This window comes from Nomia melanderi, chromosome 9 (genome assembly GCF_051020985.1).
Source record: "Nomia melanderi isolate GNS246 chromosome 9, iyNomMela1, whole genome shotgun sequence".
NCBI classification, from domain to species: Eukaryota; Metazoa; Arthropoda; class Insecta; order Hymenoptera; family Halictidae; genus Nomia; species Nomia melanderi.
The window spans coordinates 13,176,717-13,195,293 of NC_135007.1; the positions used below are offsets into that span (position 1 = coordinate 13,176,717).

The window sequence follows — 18,577 nt, forward strand, 5'->3', positions numbered from 1 at the left end:
CGCGGATGTTACGAGCGTCCAACGTGACACCCGGGCCCGTAACTTCTTCCTTCATCTATGCCCGGACGTCTCCCTCTCCCTTTGTTCATTCCTTTTTTCATCTCTCCTTTTATTTCCTCGCGCTACCGTCGCCCGGACTGTAACTGTAACGACCGCGGAATTGCCGCGAGTCCGTCGTCCGGGGCGAACGACTGTATCGGTGAAACTCGCTGGACTGCCGATTCGCTGCAGGCCTCGGCGACGAGTTCTAAATGATAAATCGTCTTGATCCGTTTTAGATACGACTGGAACGTTTGTAGCTTAACGCTTTGCGATCGGTGCCGCAATGGCGGCATGTTCTTTTTCCTGAGTACAGTTACTTTACATCGAGAGGTTATTCGTTATTCTTTACAGTATAAAGAAAACGCATTAACTTCGACAAACTTTTAATATCTATATATTGATATATATTTTTAATATTTAAATATTAATATTTATTAATAATAATAGTATTTATTAATAGTAATAGTATTTATTAGTAATAATATTAAAATTAAATTTAAATATAAATATTTAAATATATTTGCTTCGACTAGTTACTGTCACCAGAAAAATGTGCCGATCGTAAAGGGTTAACTGCTGAGCTGAGATAATATAGAATCTATAGACAACAGACAATTCTAAATAGATAGAATTCTAAATAGAGATAATATATAATCTACAGACAATAAACAATTCTAAGTAGATAGAATTCTAAATACAGATAATATAGAATCTATAGACAACGGACAATTCTAAATAGATAGAATTCTAAATACAGATAATATAGAATCTATAGACAACAGAGAATTCTAAATCATCTTGTTCTTTATATCCTCACTATAGCTTGATCCTTTGAGAACTATAATTCCAATTGATTATTACAAACCATAGAAACTCCTAATGCCAACCGCATCCACAATCAATCTACCAGATCGTCGAAGAATACCAAAGACCCACTGAACTCTAAGAAGAAAGAATTGCCCAAGGAGCACGTGTCAAAGGACACCCCCTAAGCCCCAGTGGTTGCGATCACGGCACGAGGCGAAATCGCGCGATCAATGTGCGATCAGGGTGCGCGCGGTAATGGTCGCTAACAGGCCGAGTAATTCCGCATTGCTTAATAATCTGGACGGGCCATTAGGCCTATCTCGCGGGCGCAGATGTATGCCGGGAGCTGGGGGTCCACGGGATCCGTCATAAAGGTCCGCACCCCCGGAGCTAACTCCGGAGTTCGAGCGTTCTCTCGGCGCCGGACGAGAAGGTTTCTTTTAATTAAACTGCCCCCACCCTCCCACCGACCGGCTCCCTCCACCCCCACGCGCGGTTTCCACCGAAAACGGGACTCTCTCAGGACATAACAGCCGACAGGCTCGCGTTATCAGCGTTCGCCAGCAGTCCGAGCCACCCTCTCGCCTCGGTTCGCCGTTTCCCGGCACCCTCTTTCGCGCCGCTGATCCGATCCCCGGCTTTTGGCGAAACTCGACGCTGACACCGGTGTCTCGGTGTCAATGCCGTCCGGGGAAAGAGAGACACTTGTAACTCCGAGTAGCAGTTCGTTGGAGGGGCAGTTCTTAATATAATGCCATTATTGAGTCCGACAGATTCTGTTGCTAATACACTGCGCGTTTAAGGAATACTCGGAGGATAATGAAGATTTTGAAGATTTTGAAGTATTGATGAATAGTTGATGAATATACAGAGTATTACAAAGTGATGATGATTAGTTGATTCGATCAAAGATTCCATCTTTCCCAAGTGATTGATCTGAGTGTAGAAAGTACGTTGTAGCTAGAGTGTAGCGTAGAAGTAGCTTCTAGTGTAGAAACTATAGTCAAAGGACTTGTTTGATCTATAATTTTGTATTACTATAACTGTCAAGATGTTATTTCATTACTGGTGAATGCAAAAAGATAAGCTTAGGTGAAAATATCTATGAAACTAGATGGTTAACGACTGAAACTAAGAAAACCGTAAGTTATCCCGAGATCTAACGCAGACTATTCGTCAAACATACTTTTCTAGTCTCTGAATACAACTGAACTTCATGAAGAATTGTTCTGCGCATCGTTCCGATCGTAAAAGCTGGAGAACCTATATGATCGGCAGCATCGCGAGGAATCGACACCAGGAAATTCGTTCCGTGAGAGCCGGCCATCTTGTCGGTCATTAAAGTTCGGTCGCCGCGTCGCGTCGCGTCGCGTCGCGCGTAAGGAGCGCTTCTTCCTCTTCCTTCCGGCGCGTTTCACCCGGGAATCCGTAATGGCCGATCGGTCCGGGCCGCAAACAATACAGAAAATTATGTTCACGAGAGTTTCGCCGGGAGTTTCGCAATCTTGGCCCCCGTAGTTTCATCGCGGAGCTCCCGCGCTCGTTTATTCAGGACGCATGACGAGCTTTACACCGGCCCACGTATTTCTATAGGGGCTTGCGAGAATATACGACGCCGGCCGCGCGAACTTTCTCGATTTACGGGAATGATTTGCGAGGATCGCGCCGCCCCGGCCGTTTCTTCCCGCAGTTCCGCAGCCGCGCCGCGCGCCAAATTATCCCTATGATTTTGCATTTTCCGCGAAAACTTTTCCTCGTACGGGCCCCAGCCGCCGAAACCATCGCTGACGGACATTTACGGCGGAGGGTTTACTGCCGGTTACGAGTAATAAAGCTCCGCGCGCGAACTTTCCGCGGAAGTCGCTGGAAAACCGTCTGCAGCGGCTGCAACTCATTTTATGGCGGACAGTTTTCTTCGGACGTTATTCCTTTTAACATACTGCGTCTTGTTTTAATGAACGGTTAGGGGCATTGCGTTTGTATAAATTACTCCGTCGAGCTCGGAAACGGTTCCATTGATATTTGAGAATACGTTGAACTTCGATTTATTGTGGTTGCGGAGGTGAAGAATTTTACTTTTAGTTTTCAGAGTTCAGCACTGGACTTTCGTATAGTTCGCAACGATGGAAAAGTAGATATTAATTGGTACTAACATTGTTACTATCAAATAGAGAACTAAATGTAAATTATCATATGAATGCTTGTCTAAAGCTTGAATATAAATATAAATCAAGTAATCAGAATTTGTTGTATCCACAATACCAGTTGTCATGCAAATTTTACTTTAATAATACTCAACTTTAATCCTTAGTACTTCAGGTTGTTTCGTAATTTATCAGCAACTGCAACTAATTTTTATAGTATTTTTACAATGAGAAATGTTATAACATTTATTCGATCTGTTATTTTCCTTCTCAGTGGAAAATTCGGATGTGTGGAAAATCGAATAATTTTAGGGTAGTTTTAAGATTCATTAAAATATTTAATATTATAACTGCTGCAATACTGGAGTCTACAGAGTTCAAAGGGTTAATATCTACAACGAATGCACTGAGTAATATATATATCTGTTCAATCATGTTAAAAATCTTCACCACGAGTCTCACTCGTTGTAGGACTAGTTTTTAATGAGGGAGGGAAATTGAGGAAAATTCGGAGGGATGAAATTCTGGATGAATTCAGTGGGCGCCGTTGCGTGGGTGGTGTGGCGGGAGATACGAAAATAAATCGACGCGGCGAATTAATTCGATCGACGTCGGTGGCTAGGACCGGGCACCGTGAAAAAGGCAGGAAATGAATTATTTTCTTCGGCGTCGTGACGAATGATTCGTACGTGCTGACCCTTTTCCCCGGGCCCCGGTCATCATTATTCCGAGCGATTGAGCGCAGTTGTTGGCAATTGGTAATTCAGTACAATAGCACTGGAAGTCGCGGACAACCCGGGGGAGAGCGTGCACGAGAAAAAAATACAATGGAAGGTAAAATGAATGCGTTAATACTCTGGGAATCGGTGTTCCGTGCGCCTTCCGAAAATCTTAGTTGAATTCGATAATGTGATCATTCCAGTCCAATTTGATATGCGTTCCTTCCGCTTCGCTGCGTTATAAATCTCGAATGATGAAATACAAATGATCAAATTTCTTCAGGAAAATAGTAAATTTTTACGGGAAATTCTCTTCATTCTACTTTATTACAAACGGAATTAAATTTCTTCAAACTACTTATACATAAAATATATAAAACTATATGTATAAAATTAATATAAATATATACTTATATATAAAATTTTCTTTAACACGTTGACTGCTGTGGTCACCGATGACCGGAGCTCCCAAACTGCTTCAGAACGAGCACAAAGAAAATTGATATTAATAATAAATATATGCAGTAGCACGAATATTTAAATAACAGCGTAATACCAGTACGATACCAAATCATTGAACATTCTTTCTACTACCATTCGCCTTTGTCATGAAATTACCATACTACCAAAACCAAAACACTTAAAACTCTCTTGGCAGTCAACGCGTTAACGCGAACGTCGACTGAGAAAATCCCATTTCATCGAAGCCGCTCACAAGGAAGTGAACGTATGCCAATTATGTCTCAACGTCAGCATAATTATTAATTTCTCAATTTCAGTTCCATTTCCGCGAAGTACGTTCAGCCCCCGTTCAGAAAGGGTACGCGCGCTCTCACACCTGACGTACCATTACGTCTGCTCTCGGAATCGCCTGTTTACCTGTTACCGGAGCCAGCGGCCGTGAAACGCATTGTAATTCATAAGAACAGCGGCGAGGGGGCCGCGACTAACCCTTTATGCTAATGCCCGCGGCGCAGGGGTGAGCGTCGTGCAAGGGTGATTTTTATCGGCCACTTTAAAGCCCATTTGCCTAATGAGCCGCGATATAAGCCCGCTTATAAAGCCAGCGGAGCACGTGAAACGTTCTCCCTCTGAGCGTGAAGGGGCCATCAGAAAATTAACTCGTTACCTGCGACGCCCTTCGTATTTTCACCTGTCTCGGCCGCCTCGCGGATATACAATTTAGAAGATAATACATTTCCCGAACATCAATCGCATTGTAGGAAACGGAATTTTTTTTCGCGACGAAATTATACAGATTAGTACACCGTACAAAGCTTTTTCCTCTCCATATTTCACAGACGGCTGCATTATACACAGTTCAATATTAAATACCAACTTTTATAATTCTACTTCATCAAACCAGGTGGTGACTGAGTTAACATCAATTTATCCTATCTCCTCCCTTCCTCCATTCTCATTCCCATCTTAACAATCACTCGTCCCTAACAAATAAAATCAAATTAAATCTAAACACAAAAAAGACAGACACTCGCTCATAGAGAATTCCCAAACACACGAACCACAGAGCTCCCGAATATTCCTTTTCCTCGGGACTCTAATTCTCGCGCGAAAATCGGACGGACGAAGCTCCGACCCGTCGCCATCCTAATCAAAACAGTTCGAGCGGCGAGATAAAAGCGCGAGGCAGGATCCGACGCGATTCCGTCGAGGGTTAAGCGTTCGTCGACCGATTTCATTCTCGTAATCCGTTCTTAAGCAGCATCCTCCCTCTCTTTTTACGAGGGCCTCCGCTCCGTTCACGCTACCCGCTCGAGATAACGCGGGCTTTATTATAGATTGACCCCCGCACTCGATCCCTCGTTTCGCCTCGTTCTCACCCTCCCCCCACCCGCCCCGCCGCCGCTGCACCTTATTCTTTGTCTCTGCCTCGAATCCCGAGGATTCTCTCCGACCGTCCAGTGGTCCACACCCTTTGGACCATTTATCTCGATCGTTTGCATCGAACGGAGGAACCTCGTGCCTCGCCTAACCGGGGATCCTTTCCTTCATCGACGGACGCGACGGACGCGATTCCTTCCGCCGTGAAATATCGACGCCGCGATTGCGGGAAAGGCACGAGCGATATTTATCCGAAATGGCAACCCTTTGCTATCCTCTTAACCTTTCTGCTTGTTCCCTTCTGGTGAGGGGAATTTTGTGTTTTTGTCGGATAGGATGTTGGTCAACAGAGGGTTGTAGTGAATTAGAATATTTGAAATTGAAAAGTTTCTGCGCTAACAATGTTCACAAAGAATAGAATATATTAGAAATAATACTGAACTCGAGCTTGAAATCGATAACTATACTAAATTCCCTTCAAACAAGGTTTATGGGCATTTATTGTACACTTCATTCTATTATTCCTAAAAGAATTGATGCTCGTTTATTTAGATTGTGGAAGCTGGAGATTCGATAGTATTGGGGTAGTCAATGTGATCGCATCAATCAAAATCGTAAACATTTACAAAGTAATATTTCTAAAATCCAATATGCGTCGATTTGACGCGTTCCGTAAACCTACTGTTAAAAACGAGATTGAACGACTCGCCAAGTCCCGAATTTCAATGAAAATTCAATATCCCTGTTCCTCCGATCCCAAAACTACGATCGGACAATACAATACTCTGGAAGCGGCGGAATAAAACAGAAATCGACTTCCTTCGACAAACTTCCCTCCAGCGACTCCATTTATCGAGCGTTTAATTTTACTGAGCTCTCGCGAACACGTTAGCCGGGACGGTTACGCTCAAGAAATAATCATTCCCGCAGCGGCGGCGGCGGCGAGGGTCGCGGAGGGGGGTGTAGGAAGAAAGAAAGGAACGTAGCCGAGGAAACGAGCCAGTAGGGTCAAAGACGGCGGAGAGAAGGGTGGATCTCGGGGGGAGGGTTGCCGGCGGACGGCCGAGGGGTTTCCACCCCCGTACGCCGGTGGAAGCGAACTGGGGGGTGGGTTTCGTGTGGCAATCAATGCCGTTGAATTAACGCCTGGCTGCCCGTTTGCGGGAAAAGTAAGATTAAAAGAACGAAGAAATGGACGCCCCCGAGCACCCTGCTACCTTCGCCGGGCTGGAGCGGCGAGAGGAGAGGGGCGCGGGGGGAGGTTTGGCCGCACAATACCCGGAATGTCTATAACAACGCTCCAGAAGCCGCGCTCCCGTTTCATCGCTTGCTTAATCTTCCGGCTGGCACGTAGTTACGTCAGTTTCTGTCACATACAAAGTGACCCGGTTATCGGCGATACTATCGGATGGCCGTTCATCGATCGCCGGGAATGAGTAATAACGCCGCCTCCGGCCGGCCTCGATCGATTCCGCGACGCTTCCCGTTTTAGTTCGACCCCGTGTACTGTTGGGAGATCGCTCGATGGTTGGGAAATGTCTGATCGGTTAGTGTTCGGCTTTTCTCAGGGCGTTTATGATATGAATTGTTTGAGATGGTTGGATGGTGGATGATTTAGATGTACAGTGATTTGCTAATTACTGTCGCTAGATGATTAAATGCTAGATCAATTCGACTCCGTGTACTGTTGGGAGATCGCTCGATGGTTAGGAACGTTGGCTAGGAAATGTTTATCGATTAGTGTTCAGTTTTTCTCATGGCGTTTTCTATACGAATTATTTGAGATGGTTGGATGGTGGATGATTTAGATATACAATGATTTGCTAATTACGCTGGATAATTAAATGCTGTGTGAAGAGTTTTGAGCTACTGAGTGTCGAAGGTTTGATGGTTTCGGGGTTGAGCTGTGAGTTGGAGCTGGAGAAACGCTTTGTGGACTTCAGATCTTGATGAGGGTTGAAAATTAAAGTGACATTAACTAGTCAAGTATTCGTTAAACATGGCTGTGCCGGGTATTATAAATCTTGCTTTAATTATTGCAGATTTTAACAGATGGAAATACGAACACGTGTATCTAATGGAAACGTTACATCTTCCATTTCTACCGTAACTGTAACACTTCCCTACATCTCTAACTCTACTCACATATTCCTAAACAACCATCCTCAAAAAAAGAAGCAAATCACACGAACAGTGATAGGGGTTCAACAAAAACTCCCCCAATCTTTCCACTTCCACCAATGAAAAGCACCGACTCGTCCGAAGGGATCGCGAGCCAATAAAAAGGCGGCCAGGCATTTTAAACCTGAAGGGGGGAAGAAAGAGCCACCCTTCCTTGAAAAGGGTTGCGCGCACATGCGCGCCCCGTATGCAAAACTCGTTGGGGTTAGTTCAATGGCCAATGACGCGTGTTTAAACTTCATAAAGAAGCCCGTCCCTCGAGCCAACCCTGGAATGAAGTTAGAATAGAACAGAGAGAACGAGAGAAGGGAGGAAACGCGAGGGTTGGATGGCTTCGCCGCGCCCTTATCGGGAGGGAGCAGGCAACAGGACTTAAAAAATGATCTATCGCTACCACCAATCACACCGCGGGTGGCGGCGAGTCCCTCTCTCTGATTGAGACGAGCCTCGAGCGCGCCTGGAAAACGATATACCCGTGGATCCGCGGGTGGAAAAGTGTTAGCCATAAAACATGGCGATATATCAAGAGGCAAAACACTCTGGGATCGATACTGTATTCTTTCTGCCGGCTGTACATGGATTTCCGCGTGTACAGGAATCATTGTCCTTCCCCGAATCGAATTTTCTTCATAAATTTAACCCTCTGCGCTCGAGATGCGACTCTCACCAATTGATTTTATACAATAAAACTATAAAATTTGATACTTAATATTAAACTTCGTACAATGCGTCAATTTGAGAAATATTCAAACAAAGTAGCTTTGTCGCTCAATGTAAGTGTGTCTCGAGTTAGCTCCACAAATCCTCTCTATCTCATCGGAAGTTAAAATATTTCTAATGAAAAACTTTCGAGTGCAAAGGGTCAATTCTTTCACGAATTCACGTTGAATATTTAACATTTCAAATGGAACTTTGCACTGCTACGTGAAATATTTAAACGGAACACCTATGTTGCTTAATTTATCTATGAATTATCGTTAAATTAGTTTCAAACTATCGCCTATATCTCGTCAGAAAGTGTTGAATATTTCCATTGAAAAACTTCCAAGTGCAAACGGTTAGCAATCATCCCGAAATTCGTATAATCCAAGAGCATTACCATAACGGGCGACGGAGAGGAGAATAAAACGCCACGACACCTCGGGACATCAGGTTCACGCGAGCCTATTCTCACTTCAGCGCGCGGTATCATCAGCGGCGGAAAAAACCGGCGATCCCTCTTCGAGTTTTTGCCGAAAAGCGTATTCCCTCGCGAAACGTGGATTTATAGGCGCGAGCTCGGTTAGGCGCGCCTGGGGCGACAGGACACGATAATTACGCGGCGTATCCTGCCTCCGCGTCTGCCCCCCGCCTCGCCCCCGGCCGCCGCGTTATCACGCGTTTCCGCGGTACGCGGGACTTTAAGTGCGCGAGGTACACGTCCGATACGCGTTAAAAGCGGCCACTAAAGATAAAGGAACCCGGCGGGATCCCCCGGCGTCCAGCGTTAGGCTCGAGAGCGCGTTCTATATCTTAACGAGTCTCGCAGGAAGACGCCCCACCGCGAAGATCCGCGCGGATAACGATAATCATTTTAAAACGCCTGGAATAATAGTAATCGTTACACGGTGTCGTGCTAATGATAATTTATCGCGGCCGGCCGCTCGCTCACTCGCGCCCGCGCGCGCGCGCGCGTGTTCGCCGCGAGCGAAAATTGCGGCACGCGATCTTCCGGTTACCGAAACCGCCCCCCGCCGACCGCAGATCGACGGACCGTGCTCGTGGCTCCTCGACAGGGGGTGCTTCATCCCTTCTCGACGATGGAACGATTCTGTGGTTTTGCATTTGTTCTGTGAATCCTGAGTTTCCTTGGGATTTTTTTTACGGCTGTTTGCTGAGGATTTTAACATAAATTATCGAGCAGTTCAATTGACTTTTTAACACTAGAACTATCGTACCAGTCAAAATGACTGGTTTCGATTTGTCTGTTTCGCAATTATTAATGACTGGCCTATGATTTTTCAACTCTGATCGATGCTACTTTGGCATTAATAATTTCTTAGAAAAAGAGAAAAATTCTAAGCATATGCCTATATTTCCTTTTAAGTGCAATAAATGATTGGAGGAATAATGTTTACTTTGAACTCGAATGAACTGAGTAATATATATATTTGTTGAATCATGTTGAAAATCTTCACCCCGAGTCTCGTTGTAGGACAAGGGGTTAAAAGTATTGAATATTTGAAATGATCTTGAAAATAAATAGTTCCATTTGAATACTGCAATGAATGTCTGAAGAAACTGAAAATAATCTATTGTTATAATTTTCATGGCGATCACATAGTAATCGTATTAAATGCTCGGTAGTTCTAGTGTTAAGGTTCCCCTATAAAAAATCCAAGAGTATAATTTATATATTTAATTTATTATATCTAGAAATATAGATTAATAATTTTCAATTTGAAAAATATCGAAATAAAATAGCTCTGCTCCTCAATGTACTGCAATTTCTCTTCGAGTTTCACAAAATATCGTCTTCGTTTCACCAGGAAATGTTAAAACATTTCCAACCAAAATCTCCGAGTGCAAATGATTAATATTAGATGTGAGACCCTAAAATTTCAGTACACTTAATTACGTGGTCACTGAGAGTCGAATATTTAATCATCGATACGTTCGAAGTAGAAAATTGAAACTAAGAAAACTAGCAAAACCAGTTGTAAAATTGTGAACCGAATGCTGTTAATTAAAATTCCTTCGTGTGATACGATGGAAATATCGTGTCACGATGGAAAGTATACTTGCTCATTCGATTGTCCAAGGGACAAACGCATCGGCGAGTATATCGGTCGGCCATAAATTTCGTTAGAGCCGCAGAGGGTGGTCGAGATTCGAGAAAATCTTTAAGCAAACATTTCCCTCGACAAGAGAAACGCGTCGTCGACCGGACGCGAGCCGTCTAACGAACCCGGCCGTCCCTTTCTTTCTCCCGCAGCATTCATCGTAAACGGATTTGGCTTCATTAACCACCCGTCGGCTCACCCCCGCGTGCCGTCCTCGCTATTTTCCCCGACACGGCCGTGGCTTTCTCTGGCATGGTAACTATGGCAACAATGGCAAAGGCAATCAAGCGCCGCATGGAATTAACGCCGCTCTCGGACGCCGGATACTCGGCCCAGGAAAATAACGGACGTATTCTTACCCCTAAGAAGCGGCCTCGCCGGAGGAATTGTTTCTTGGGGTGGATTCGCTGGCGTCTGGAAACTATGAATAGAATAATGCAAATTATTGTAGACGTGTGGTTTAATATTGATGTAAACCTCATGGATGTGCGTGCATATGTATGGGTGTAGCGTGCGTGTATGCGTTGTTTTGAATAAACGCGAAAAAAAAGGAGTTGTGTTGACAACGAAAAATATATATAAATTGTCATCGTTTAAATAAACGTCTATATCATTCATCTTTGAAGCTGTATAAATCCATTCGTGCAATGTACTGGAGAAAATGTAGAGAATAATTGAAAATGTAATTTTAGTTAAGTGGGAAATTTGAACGAAGACGTAAGGGAATTTTTATTTTTTTGAGAAAGATGATTTAAGATACTTTGTTAGGTTGTAATTGATTATAGAGAGTATTTTGTATATTATTGACTAATAGGTAGCAGTAATGATGAATATAGAGATTATTTTAGCGATGATAGTTGCAAAGGGGATGTTTTATGTAAGATATAGAAAATATTTGAGAAATTATGGCGTTGAATTGTGTAAGAAGGGTTTACGAGGACTGTGAAGTGATTTTATCGCCATCTTGGCGGGAGATGGCAGGCTTCATCTTTGAAATGGAGTTTTTAACATTCGGAAGGGTGAAATTCACCCTTCGAAGGGGTTCTCGGTGCTCATGCGCGGACGTATGCAAAGTGAGAGGGTTCGCGCAGCCAATGGTGAGCCTTTAAAGCACAATACCCCCTTGAAGCCTCCCATCGCAACGCACCCCATTCTTCATATTTCTTATAGAACTTCAACACTTCAAGAATAACGGCTGGAGAAACGATCAATAACAATAAAGAGCACGCCATATTATCTAAAAAATACAGAACTGTTCAAATCAGAAACGACGATAAACGTCGTCCCAATAACATCTGCTTCCCATACGCAAAATGAATACTCTCAATCAAAGAACACAATAAAACAATAATTTAATTAAAATATTCGCTCGAATCAAATATTGTCTACTTTCCTCATCATCCACATAAATATTCCATACTCAAGTTAATTCTCGAACAGCTTCGTTTACCGAATGTTCGCAATTAAATCGAGCAATTAACAATCCACCGTTGCACAAGGTGAAAGATACACATGCAATCTCATTAAATCTGACCACTGAACTCTCGCGGCTGAGCCATTCATGAAATAAGATTTTGCGAGCATGCATCATCTTTTTATTCATTCCCGGAAACGCATGGGCCTGAATTCGGATTGCTCCCCAGCGCGCCGGCTAGTCGGCGGCGTCACGGTCAGCACAGATCCGCCGCGCTAGGCCCGTCGAAGATAAGGGGAACGGCAGAGATAAAATTACCGTCGGCCTGGTTTCCTTGGGAGGCGAGCGGCCGCCTCCTCCTCGATGAACACGTCGTTTCACCCGCGATTTTTCGCAGCAATTTTACACGGCCGCGAAGTCGTAATTGATGCTCGTAGGCGGACGCGAGTGAACGCGCGCGCGTGAGCGCCTACGTGCATGGATATTAAATGAAATCGCGCGATTTCGTAATGAACGACCGCCCGAACTGACGCGCGGTTCGACACACACGCGCGCACACATACACATTCATATGTACGTAGAAACACTCGCACGAGCAAAGATAGACGGCTCGCCGGCGTGGTAGACAGGTATCTCTAGAGCAGCGCGTGCTGCTTTTCCGCGCCACGATTTTCGTTTCCGCTTTACGGGACGCGCGCGTTGCCGTTCTTTTTCGAGCGTGGAATATGGCATTGTCGTAACTCATCGATGCACCGGTTGTTAAGACGCGTTAACTACTCCCGGCTTCGCCGTTGGAGAAAAAAAACTGGGCGGTTACGTGTCTCTAGTGTTTACTGGTAGGCTGTGGTCGAAAGGAATATTGGGAGGAGGGATTTTTAGAAAGTTTTTTGGTACGATTGAGTGGCAGTTTTGTTGCTCAGTGATTGAATGTTCCGTTGTTTATCGGTATATGGTTCGATATGAACCGAGGTAATCGATATTTGGGTTTTCTGGGGGACTTCATACAGGTTCGAAAATTATTGAAATTGAGCGCTTTCTTTGTAATATTGAATTAATCATACAATGAATGTTCGTAGTTCCTGTTTTTTCTAATATTAGTAAGTATATATATTATATATTTAACATTGATAAACGAAAAATAGCAATGTGGAATTGATTACCTCCAAAACATCAGTCTACCGTTCGCTAAAAGCTGACAGGCAGCTCTAAAAGCATCTCCATTCAACTGAATTTTCAAAAATTAGCACCACTACACATCGTCCAATCTTTTTACCAACGAGTATATGAATACTATCAGCCTCGCACAGTGTGCAGAGAAAGTGTCCTACCCGAGGCATCCCCGACGATCGTTGATAACGACGTTCAAGGTGTGAGAGGACAGCGCGGCGGGTCTCGCCGAGGGAAAAGTTCGTCGGTCAGCCGCGAGATTTCCTCGTTCGCGTCGACTTCCTTCCTTCCCCTTTCACCCCGGCATCTTCCCTTTCGTTCCCGCCACCTTTTCCGACCGCCACGATCGCTGCCAGTACATATCCGCGGCGTACACGTACGTTCCGGCCGAGTTTACGGATAGATACATTTCGAGGCGACGCGTCTGGCAGCGAAGTTGCCCGGGAATTGCGGGAAAGGCGACGATGGCCGCGCTGTTGCTTGCCAGCAACTTGTTCCCCGTGCTCTCTTTCCCCTTTTTTTCCGGGAAACCGAAAAGACGCCGGCACTGTCATACGTGTAAAGCGAGCATGTTCTATTAACGCGCACGTGTGCGCTCCCACCTAGGCTCGCGACTCCGCCGCGTTTTTCCCGTCCACCGCTCGGACGTCCCCTTTGACGTCTTAACTAGCTAGTTAGTTTTGACGAGTATACTCGTCACGAACTAATAGCAAGACTCTGTTATGACAAGTATACTCATTACGAAGAAACGACGGGATTCTCCGTCGTAACGAGTATACTTGTCACCGTTTACTTCTTGCGACATTTTAGTCACTCCCTTTTCAGGTCGCTCTGTAAATTAACCGATTAACACTGTTTCCCGCAGCGTCCAAGGTATTTTCAACTATTAAGGCTCCTTTATTGCGCATAAAACGTCGCGGGGAAATTTTACGCGCGTTCATTGGAGCGACGAGCGCACCGCCGACGGCGTCCGCCGATTCGCGGGAACGTAATTGTTTCGCTAAACAGAGTGTTTTGTTCAAATTCACTAACAAAGTAATCGTATAATACTCGTTATCATTTGTATTTTCGATCGATATCTGCGGTTACCGATGCCTGCCGGCCGAGAGACGCCAATTAGCGTTCGCTGTTCGCAATGCGTTCAGACCGAGGCGCGCGAATATTTTCATTTTAATGGTTTATTATCTCGCTAGGTGTGGTGGGAATCTCGGGAATTTTCGTTTAGCTCGGCGAGCGATTGAAAAATAATATGGAGGCTTATTAATTCGCCACGGGCTTCTCGTTTCAGCGATCAATCCCATTTTTCTCTGTGATCGCGGTCACGCTCGCGCGACTCTCCCGCTTCTCTCTCTCCCCCTCTTCTCTCGTCTCGAGCCCCTCGCCGGGGATCTCCCTTTTTCTCTCCCGTTGTTTTCTTATTTTAATTTCCTCGCGCACGATGAACACATCATCGTCGCGAACTTTATCAAACCGTCCAGGGGAACGGCATTAATTATCGTTCCACGTACCGGTCCGATTAGACGGGCGAATCTAAATCACACGATCCCGCCGGCTATAATTACGAACGGCGGAGAGAATTTTTCCGTGCGCGTGCTCTCTTTTCATTTCCCGCGAGCCGTTTGCCCGGCGATCGACGATAAGCCGGTCGAATCAACCCCGGTGGAGTGCCTTTTCTGAATGGAACCGCAACTTTCCGTCGAAAAACCCGACGCCGACGAATATATATCGTTTCCTTTGCACCTGCTGGTGTTGATGGAAAATTTGTAAGCTGCTTTATGCCGGGAGGAAATACGGATCTTTGCATACATCAGTATAATGGCCGTAGGAAATGTAAAAACGTCGAGATACTTTGTTACTTAATTGAGGAAATGAAATCGTGAACCATTTCGTTAGATGGATCAGGCTATTGTGCGGGCAGATATCGCGATTCGATGATATTGTGATATGATAATCACATGATAATGGATTATACGATACGTATAGTTCTCTCCTCGTTAAATGTTTATTATAAATACTTCTTATTCAATTTTCTTTACTTTATATCGATGGGAATATTAATTATAGCTTTGGAATGTAGGTTTTCGCTGGGATTTTTCGGAAATCGTTAACACTGGAACTACCGAGTATTTAATACGATTAATATGCAATCCCCATAAAAATTCTAACAATAAATTTTCAGTTTCTTCGGACATTCATTATAGTACTGAAACTATTTATTTTCAAAATCAGTTCGAATATTCAATGCTTCGAAGATGTCAATAATTGCTAAACAAGAAAATCATCATTTTGACTGGTAGTTCTAGTGTTAACAATAGGTTCACGAGCATTTATTGTACACTTCATTCTATTATTTCTAAAACAATTGATGCTCGTTTATTTATGCGTGATCGCATCAATCAAAATCGGCGTAAATATTTACAAAATAATATTTCTAAAATCCAATGTACTTGAATTTGACGCGTTCCTAGTGTTAATAACGTCGGTCGAATCCGTCAGACGTTTCAATCCCGACGGACACTGTCCTAGCGACGGGTTCCGCGTGTGCGTGGACGTCTTACGCGCCGGTCATATGAAAATTCATCTGTTAAATAGTATCGCGGACGTCCATTAAGCGAGACTTTTATACGGAACGCGCGCTTCGGGGCCCTCCTTTGGTTTACTAATTAAGGCAGTAGCCTCGTCGGGTGCTAATGAGTAGGCGCAGCCATAACTTTGCGTCGGCAATTACCGCTGCTTTATTACGCTTAACGTCAACGTTATCGTTGCGCGAAGATCTCGCTCGCACCGGCCTCGGGAAATCATTCTAATTGTTTCTCCCAGTGTGTGTCCTCTCGCGACAGTTTCACCGAAAAGCGAAACCACTATTTCCCTTTTCTTCTATCGCGAAACCTGTGCATCGGCTGTACACGGTCACGTGAATTCTAATTTACGAGCAGCGTTGCAACCTTGCTTTTCATCCCTTATGAAGTTTCAGTCAATATAGATAAATTAGGAAATGTAATTGTTTTATGTCGACAGTAGAATTGAAGGTTCGATCACGAATTCTTTGTTGTGATCTTTGGGAATACCCTGTATACTGAAGTCAACCTATTCGTAACAGATGTGATAATATTAACCCTTTGCACCTGATGCGCAGCAAACTTATAAAATTTTCAATTCAATGTTAAACGTTGTGTAATGTAATACATTAAATGTCGAAGTAAAATAGTTCTGTCTCTTAATTTATAGAAGATAATCGATTGTGTTAGTTGTGAAAAATATCGTTAATATTTAGTTAGAAAGTAATGAATGTTTTGAATGAAAATATTGTCGAGTGCAAAGGGTTGAACAACACGTGTAAATATAATTTACAGAAGACATCAAGTGTCTTCGTAAATATATGATGTTGATACAAAACACGTTAATTCTTTGCATCCATGAATTTTTCACCAGAAGCATCCTCCAATATTCACGACGTCTCTAAAACGAATTAAAAACCCTATAGAAATCAAGAAACAAAACCATTTCATTCGAATATTCCACATTAACACTATTTCTACCGAAAGTGTCAGAGGACTCGACATTCTATTTTAATGCAACCTCTACCTGTTTTAACCCTTTGAACTCTGTAGGCTCCAATACTGCACCAGTTAGAATATTAAATATTTCAATGAATCTTAAAACTACCCTAAAATTATTAGATTTTCCACACATCCAAATTTTGTACTAAAAAAGGAAATAAAAGATCGAAGAAATCTTATAGCATTTCTCATTTTCGCTCGGAATACCATAAAAATTAGTTGCAGTTGCTGATAGATTACAAAACAACCTGAAGGGTTAACAATTTTTTCTATATTTGTTTGTATCACAATTGTACCATTTAAAGGTAACATTCCAACGACTCCCAAATATTCTTAAATAAATAGAGCGTCATATCAAGCTGTAATTAACCCTCTATGGGCCGAATTTTTGTTCATTATTGTAACAAAATCTATGCAGTACAAAATTAATAAATATCCACATATGAATACGAATTACCAACGTACTCAATAGTTTCAATAATTTCATCAAACGAGTATATTTGGTAACTTTCAAGTTACAATGACGTTAAACTTTCACGCCTGAGCGCATAAAACTTAAAGTTAACCGATTTCTTAATTTTATTCGCCACTTTGAGTGCAAAATGAAATAAACCAGCAAGATTCCAATATACTGACATGCGACTTCAAAGTTACACGAGCCTACAGAGGGTTAAATAAACTAACGTCGACGTGAACCTCAAAGCGAGAAACCAAGAGCACGAACCGCAAAGGGTTAAACATCGAACTTCCTAATTCCACCGTATAGAATCAACTGACAACCGACGGTCACCTCTCGAAGGGTTGAGCAAAGTTCGAGCGAGCCGAAGAGAATCGTCCGGCGGCGGAATTACGATGAAAGGAAAAGGACACTCGTAATTCATCGCTGTTCCGCCGGAGAACGTTTTTAGGTCGCGTAGTAAGCAGGAGGGGGTGTCTGGATGCTGCCGCATCGATCCGATACATCACGGGGGCATTTACATCCCCGCCGAGCCCCTTCTTTCTGTTTCCTTTCCCTCTCGCCAGTCGTTTCCCCGATCTTCCGTCTTCCTCCCGCGGCTGGGCCCAGCCAGCCTCGAGGGTAGTTTTCTCCCGTGCGGACGCTTATGCCGCCACTTTCCTGGGGGCGCTTGCGCAGCCGCCCCTACCCCGCCAGCCGGCGTATAAACCCACCCTCCGCAATTTTCAGCCCTCGCTCGAACCCCTCGCCTCCCTTTCTCTTCGTTTCTCCTTCGCTTCCGTCTTCTCCCTTCGCCGCCGCCCCCGTCGGGGATGCAACGGCCATTGTCCACGCGTCAAATCTCGACTAGTCGGACTTCCAAGATTCTTCTCCCTTCTCGTTGTTTTCTTAAACGGAGATGCACCGAGGGATCAGCGCCAGCAGCGAAGGAGCCTTCCGACGAATGCGAATCGGGAATGATCACTGCTCCATGGATTTGTAGGCTTCGTTCGCTTCGGAAGTGGACGTTCGTTGATCTGATGGGATTCGGTGGGGTTGTTTTAGTTTGGAGTTGTGTAGATGTGTCGCTTGAGTTGATGGGAGATAGAAGGGTGTCTTAATTTCCGCAGTGAGCTTTGTTTCAACCGAATGCTAACGATTTCATCGTGCCATCTCTTCGTCGATACCAAAGAATTCCTTCGACGAGACTAAAGACGATACACCAGTCGGGAACTTACAAATCTTCCAAGAACACTCGAACTATTAACCCTTTCACTCGGGAGTTTCTCACTAGAGATATTTAACGTTTTTCGACAAGACGAAGACGATATTCTTTGAGACCAACTCAAAGGGAAATCACGCGTGCATTGAGGACCAAAGCTATTTTGTTCCAATATTTCGTGTATCCGGTCATTGTACAAAGTTAAACATTACATATCAGAT

The 18,577-nt window shown here is 44.0% G+C and overlaps 1 protein-coding gene and 1 pseudogene across 10 annotated transcripts in view; one reads left to right on the forward strand and one right to left on the reverse strand.

Annotated features, from left to right (window-relative positions):
• Nucleotides 1-18,577, forward strand: part of LOC116427257 (uncharacterized) — a 93,857-nt gene that overhangs the window by 44,461 nt on the left and 30,819 nt on the right. The gene's annotated exons all lie outside the window — the stretch shown is intronic.
• LOC116427250 (mitochondrial pyruvate carrier 1 pseudogene) overlaps nucleotides 1-18,577 on the reverse strand; it is an 80,669-nt pseudogene that overhangs the window by 25,204 nt on the left and 36,888 nt on the right. The gene's annotated exons all lie outside the window — the stretch shown is intronic.